This window comes from Thermobia domestica, chromosome 5 (assembly GCF_964235325.1).
Source record: "Thermobia domestica chromosome 5, izTheDome1.hap1.1, whole genome shotgun sequence".
Taxonomy (NCBI): domain Eukaryota; kingdom Metazoa; phylum Arthropoda; class Insecta; order Zygentoma; family Lepismatidae; genus Thermobia; species Thermobia domestica.
This window is the reverse complement of record NC_137458.1, coordinates 81,933,538-81,941,508: the sequence shown is the minus strand read 5'-3', so window position 1 is coordinate 81,941,508 and position 7,971 is coordinate 81,933,538. Positions and strand designations below refer to the sequence as shown.

At 34.0% G+C, this 7,971-nt stretch overlaps 1 long non-coding RNA gene across 1 annotated transcript in view; it reads right to left on the bottom strand.

Moving 5' to 3' along the window:
• Positions 1 to 133: 133 nt before the first annotated feature.
• Positions 134 to 7,971, bottom strand: part of LOC145685970 (uncharacterized) — a 76,619-nt gene continuing 68,781 nt past the window's right edge. Inside the window, exon 3 of the long non-coding RNA XR_014131503.1 lies at positions 134 to 266. This is a non-coding gene — a long non-coding RNA (uncharacterized LOC145685970). The remainder of the gene's footprint in view (positions 267 to 7,971) is intronic.

Sequence of the window (7,971 nt, the reverse complement as noted above, 5' to 3'; positions counted from 1 at the left end):
ACATGCTATTGTCATTTTGTAAAATATAATATTAATATTATATATAACAATATTTGAATACTTACTTCTTGACAAATTTCTTGACTAGCCGACTTTTTGATATGGGATCACTACATACAATTACGGATGGTACCCTGAACTCCCATTCATCTCGTTTCCGATTAATTGTTAGTACAGTGGGGTTATCCTGATATTTTCTCCAAGACTTTAATATAACTAAAACTGTCGCAGTAACACAGAGACTGAACAGAATGAACCAAAGGATCCTTGAAATAGCCATAAGAAAAAGTATACAAATTTTAATAATAAGTTAGATTTTAAAAACTAATTTCAATGAAAAAAAGCTGAGTTTGTTGTCCAAACATGTTACTACTTCAAACACTATGACTTATTATTATATCGGCATCCATCAATAGTATTTATTATAATTTATAATAAGTATATTTTTACCAAAATCAATAAAGTAAAAGTATTTCACTCCTATTAAAGAAAATAATAATAAAACTCACATTCACAAGGCCATCTGATTAAATCTTTGTTAGGTAGGGAATCTACAAGAAATATATACCTGTATTTAGAAGTAATGTAGTCTAGGATCCGAGGCAGGATTTTCTACATGAAATACTTTATGTGGGTTAGTTTAGGAAAAACTGAAAAGTCATAAGTTTAATAGACGCATCTTCATGAATTTCTGAAGCGGGAGACCCTAGTCTGATTCAGGGGGGAGCGATCGGGACGACGAAAATTTCTTATTTTATATATATAAATAAAACCCATCCCAAAGTTTGGAGCCCTTAAAAGTAGCAATATGAAAACTCACCGCCCCCGCCCCCCCCCAGAAGTCGGTCCTGGATCCGCCCCGTGTCTGATTCTTGGTGGGATCTAATGTAGTCCTTCCACTGAAGATTTTAACATTCATCTTTACTACTAAGGCTATGTGAGACATAGACTTTATATTCAGAGGTGGAGTCCAAACCGCTATTATTCCTTCAAAAGTTAAGGTTATCCCATCAGAAATGAAACCCGATGTCCAGTGCACAAAAGGCTAACTGTTAGTGGAGTTTATTTTTCGAGTAAATTATTTTTGCAAAGTATTTTCACTTTTACATTCAATTGAAATTGTTGTGAACCCTCGTAAAGTAGTGCTAACACTCTCGACTTTGCTTGGTACGAGTGATCTGGGTTCTATTGCCTGTGAAGGTACTCGGTCGAAAAGGTGTAACAACATTTACTGGCCAGTCATCTTGAGTGAAGATTTTTCCTGGGTTTACTTCCTTCATAGCAAATAAATACCGGGATAGTACGTCTCTAGCATACAGACCCCAGGACACTTTCTTCCTTCCTGTTTCCTTTCGTCTTTTCCCTTACTCAAATAGAGCGCTCTCCGAAGAACGTCATCCCTCATACGTAGACAGATTGAGGCCATAGACTATGCTAAAGTCAAATAGTATGTAACAGTTAATAAATGTAACAAATAAATTCAAATAATAAACTTTCTCTGCGCCTTTATATTTTAATTCATATATTTTGATTATTATTATTATTATTATTATTATTATTATTATTATTATTATTATTATTATTATTATTATTATTTGTCCCTGTTTTAATTTTATTCATGTTTGAAAATCATTTATATTTTCTTATTCTATGTTTGATGTAGTCAATATTTCGTTTTCCTATATTGTGGAAGTCAATTGAGTGTTTGCTTTTAGGATCTTAAAATACCTTATTAGCAAGATCATATTAACCATTGGAAATTTTGTGGCGAAAATTAACCGCTTAACGGTCGAATTTATTTTAGAGAAGCGTCCCAAAAAGGTCATATTATTTTATTTCATATTTTAAATCTATCATAAATGCGTGCTAACACGATCTATTTTAATTGTCATTCAGAACCAAATTTCGAAAGTTATAACCCCTCAAAATACTACTTCTGGATTATCCAGAGTCTTTTCGGGCACAATTCAAAATAAAATAATTGTAAGATTAAGTTAATTTGCGTGCTGAAAAAATATGTTTTATTTAAACAAAAGCTTTATCTGCTAAGTCCTGAACAGAATCATGGCAAAATTCCTATAGTCTTATAAGTTGAGGCTATTTAAAACGTGAAAACATTCAATGGGATTATCCCGAAATATTTCGGGCACTGCAGGAGTAATACACTGCCGCCTGGTGTAAAAGTCAATAAACCAAAACAAAAGACGGTTAATTTGCTTGTTAAGATTCGCTGCCTGCACATTTCTTCTCACAATGAAACATTTCGCTTAAATACAGATTCGAACGGAAAAATATAGTTTCAACGTAATAACTCGGGCTAATCAAGATTCACATATTACCCTTGAACGTAATAATTCGGGTAAAACCGTTAAGCGGTTAATAGGCTAGCAACTGGATTCAGTTAAATTTTCCAATCTATAAATCAATATTCCGTAATAAACCAAATGAATACAGCTGTTTTTTTTTTAGATATTATAAACTTGATCTAGTACTTTACAGTATTACTGTAAAACTGTACACAGATTGGAACCAAAGAATAGGAATATTTGGGTTTGAAACTTGCATATCGGAACTCCGGTGATCTGACAATACTTTCATCATTGTATTTCCATTGGCAATGTCCCCATGAACATAAGTAATCATCTATAGTCTGTTTTGGAGACATAAATACGGCGCAGACTTTAGCTCTACTTTCTCTCACAGAGCTGAATGTTGCACTGTACGCGGAATTGTATAATATTCTATTTGTTGTTACTCACCACCTCCACATTCCTATTCCGTATCACGTCACAGCTGCTTTAACCCTACAACCACACCGTGCTTTTATTAGAACATGTATCACACCGTGGGGTCATATACGACCCCAGTCTGGAGAGTCGTTTTATTAGACTAGATAGATTTCCTTTGGTCCCTTGTAGCTTTATCGTCAAAGCGCAAGCAGTTTATGAGAAATTCAAATCTATTTCTTGACATAGTGCTCCTAAATGCAGGTGGACCAAACGCTTCAGACCACATATCACTTACTGTCAGGTGAGAATTTTTTAGAACACCGGCTAGATAAAGCAAACCAAATAAGGCAAAATTCAATTTTGTCAGTGGGGGATAGATAACTCTGATCTGATTTGAAGACACACTTTTGTCTTTCTATTTCTTCATTAGTAAAAATCACAATTGTGTTCAAAATGTCATCTGAAAATAACAATAGCCAAATGTCCTGTGCATTGGTTCTTTGTTTCGCTTCCTTCTTGGGCCCTGGGAAATGAATAACAATGCTTTTTTCAACGTTCTAGTGGATTTTTTGAAGGGTTTAGTGTACCACTTACTGCCATTCTTCCCATAAATGACGTTGTAACAAGTCGGCAACATCATCGTTATCAACATCAGCTTCAAATTCATCCTCCGATTGATCATCCTGCTCCTCATTATCCTCATTTTTACGTAACAGTTCATCAGCATCGGACAGATCATCATCTGATTCTTCTAAAATGCGTACAATATCTTCCTGGTTAGAAAACTTCCTTGATACCGCCATTCGTAAAAAAAATCGCCCACTAGAAAATGATTTGTTATATGTCTATTCAAAACAAACTATGTTTCATTAATCACACCGTGGGGTCATATATGACCCGAGCACTCAAAATAACACAGAACTTTCCGCACCAACACAACAATGCAACTTGCAGTGTCAACAGCATGCTCCGAACTGAAGCTAGACAAAGTGTTGTGTTTCCGTCTCTCAACGGCGCTGGCGCAGAACGGATTTTATATGCACTGGGGTCGCCGGTGACCCCACGGTGTGATTGTAGGGTTAAGGATAAAAAGTGCTCTAATGTCATGTTAGTCTGATAAGTTGATCTTTTTGAGGGTTGCATTCAGTATCTGATTGTTTATATGAAATTTAATTCAGTAAATTAAATATTATCCACTGTGACATCGGAAAAGCTTCCTCACTTTGTATTATTATTATTATTATTATTATTATTATTATTATTATTATTATTATTATTATTATTATTATTATTGATATTATTATTAATAATAATAATAATAATAATAACATGTCAAGCTTTTTTGGATTTTCCATTAATATTTGAGAGAATATGAATTTTACGGAATAATTGTATTAAAAATCATACGATGCTTTAAAAAGATGCTATATTAAAATTAAGATATAGGAAATAGATTTCGATTCAAATTTTAAGATATTAATTATTATAACTCACCTTTCACAAACACTACGACCCTTTCTCACAATTTCTGGAAGTCCATGAAGTGTTGTTTCTTGAAAAAAGAGTCTTACATAGGAAACCATACTTCCAACTTACGCTTAAGGCAATCCCACATGGTTAATTTTCTTTAAATGTTAGATTGATATTTTATTAATCCATTAACTAAAAGTATTGGAGAAAAACTTAATTTAGAAATTAAAAAGAAGTTGGAGATGAGTAATATGAGATTTCAAGGACTAATTAAAGGTCATTATTAATTAATATTCGTTATCAATTAACTATTCAATAATCAATTATTATTTTCACATCTAAATTAAATGTATAAAAATTACATTTCCAACCCGGAACATTTTGTTTAATCTAACCCAGACATTTGAAGAATATATCTTGAATCAAGAGTAGATAATATGAAACTGTGCTAGTTGAGGAAGAATTCTATAGGTCATGTATATCAAATAAGATGAAGATTCCATGTTTGAAAACAGTGCACAAATACACTACTAAATACTGAGAAAATGCAAAATTACATCTCAACATAATACCTATTACTATATACTCGTATTGCACGGTGTAGTTACATGGAGACAGAAGAAAGAATTGGGTATTAACATTAATATGGAGTTTTGTATTAAGAAACCCTTGTAACGTGTTTGTATCTCTCGATTGGAAAAACGAGTATTTGCTATTTTCTTTTCAATTTTAGATTTTCATTCGCAAATATTAAAAAGAATGCGTTTCTATATTTTATAGAAGTAACAGACTAGACTCTTTGAGATTTTTTTCAAGGAATGCATTTTCTTTAAACCGTGTGGTGCATGTGAATGTACTCCCTCATTCAACATTTTTTTTACAAATTCCTTCATACGACGTATATACGCACATATATATATTTTCAAACACTTGAACATCTTCCACCTTAGAAATTTCCATTTCAATGAAAATGTAATTATGAAAATAGTAACATTGTCCTCTTTCTGCTTCAAACCCTTCGCCTACCATGACCATAAGGAATGAATTTGGACAAAAACTGAACTTGAGAGTATACACTATTAATCTCATCAACCCCAAAAACCATGAAGTAGACATTCATGCTAGCTGTTTTCGATTAGTATTATATGCTGTCCTCTTTCCATATATTTCCCTTATTCCAGTGCTAATCTATATATATAAAAGAGAACGTACAATTTTTTGTCCGCTCATCACGCTAATACGGCTGAACCAATTTCTTTCATTTTTGGGGGGTTGTTAGGATTTGGACCCTAGATGTTTTTTATCATATCACTTTAATTTTTAATTACCAGTGTCTTGAGATAATTGACCATTCAGGTGTCCACAAATCCTTTGTTATTAGTTCATCATAGGTAAAAATAAACGTATTTATATGCAACCCGCATGACCGTGTCACTCGGCGGGTTAACATAAATGACAGGCGATATACAGCGGAAAATAGCTTGAATCTTCTGTTTAAAATTTTTTAATTGATTTGCTTATTTTTACAGACACTTTTACAATATGCCAGCACCGGGATGACCGCAGCGAAGCGGGGCGGGTTAACATAAATGACAGGCGATATAATGTTAAGATTTACTGCAATCTTCTATGGTTTTTATCATATATCACTTGAAAGCGAAAAAGTAAAAATTATCTAAGTAACAATGTTTATTGCGTTCCGGGGTGACCGCAGCGAAGCGGGGTGAACGCTGCTAGTGAAAAATGTAATTAAAATCAAATGGCAAAGAAAGCGTCACTATTCATCTCAGTGACACAGACGAATATGTATTACTCCTATTAGCATATCTGTACTTTTTGATTGTTTTAACATATCAGCCCAGTCGCCATATCATGGGGATGAATTTGGATGTAAATGACATCCGAGTGTCACATGTCACCTCAGTGACCCCCAAAACTGTTGATTGGGCCCTAATTTTGATACTCTCAGATAATTTTTACATGCCATCACTAATTTTGTTTCCATAAATTATGAGGCCCTTTATACCGACTGAAATTTGCTTTTTAATCATTTTTATCATAATATCCTTGCGACATGTAAGATTTGTAAGTGTGCTAAGCACAATTTGAATTGATTCATAAGACTTTGGCAATAATTTTCACCATACGTAATTTATTTTAATGAACCTAATAGCATGTTTTCCTTGGGAAAACTAAGGTTGGGAATCATGTCAGCCATCACTGTAGTTAGTGCAGAAGTTATTGAGCGATGCAATGAGACAAAAATTCAATTTGCTGTTATATATATGGCATATGGCAGCACAGGTTTAAATTCGCGACTGATTTCTAAATCATAGAATTCAAGATGATGAGGATGATTAGATGATTAGATAATTAGAGGCTCATAAACATATTTCTTGATTATACCAAAGTCTTACTGATGTTAGTAGTATTATTTTAACGGTTGTAAAAATCAACCGTTCGCTTTCTTTTCTAATTTTAACTACATGGAGGGAAGAGTATTAAAAAACCTCAAATGGAATATCTTAATACTTCTTCAAAATTAAATGTACTTGTTTAATGGTGTAAAATATTCTTCAGACATGAGTAAAAAGTAAGAGGATAAACCATTACATTGTTGCCAAACTCTATGCACTATGGTGAGTATGAACCTTTAAAGAAAATGCATAGCACGTGGAATCCGATCATTTTATGACCAAGTTATCAGGGTAAAATATTCTCATTTCATATGATTGAAATAAAGAACTTCGACATATAAAAATTCAATCTAACAGTTAAATACTATATGTTTTAAATTAAAATATTCATATGCAACACTTTGCCAACAGGCACAGTATAATACAAGAGATAGTTTCATATAAATACGTATATACAAAAACGCTAAGATAAATCTGAAGGCTGATTGGCCTCCTGTAGGCAATCACTATTGAAAATACAAAACAGAAACAATTCCATTAATATAATTCACTCTCCTTTACATGCTCATAAATATTAGTGCATGACGATACAAGTTACTAATTAACTTTTTTTTCAATAAGTTGCCTCACTGCTCATACCGTATGGTACTGATGTTCCAATTCTTCACACCACTTGGTTCAGTAGTAGAGCGTTCACCTCTAGTGCCTGGGCTCCTTGGTATTATCTCAGCACCCACTAAGAGAAATTTGTCATGCACAAACACCCGTGTGCGTGGGTTTTCTTGGGGTTCTTCCGTTTCCCCCACTTTTTTCATTCCACCATTTCCAAAATGATAATGGCCAACAAAGATCACGGCAAAAACACAGGGAAAAGAAAAGCAAATCAGAAGGATGATCGGAAGAAAGCCAATAACGACAAGTACCACTGAACATTAAAGTGGTTTGTCACTCAGAACAATACAGGGATAGCGGAGTAAGTGACGGCATAATTGAACCACCATCTCCTTTAGCCTATTCTGACAACTATATTCCGCCGCAGTAATTGGCAACACTCCAATTGTCTGGTTAGAAACGGCAATCGCATGGTCGGCCTCTTGATGGGGGTGCACTAGGGAAAATTTCTTACTACCTACGTACGAAACGAACAGTAGAAGTGCAGTTTTCAGGGAACTGAGCACACTTCGATACTGGAAAATGAGCGTCCTTTTTAAGATAAAACTGTTGGTGCTCTGTTATGTGTTGGCAAACGGGACGAAATAACAAGTGTTTTGGGTGTATCGCAAAGTACAATATCCAAGGTGGTATCGGCTTCCATACCTCCTGGTCTGTAACTCCATTCTATGTCACACCAGAGT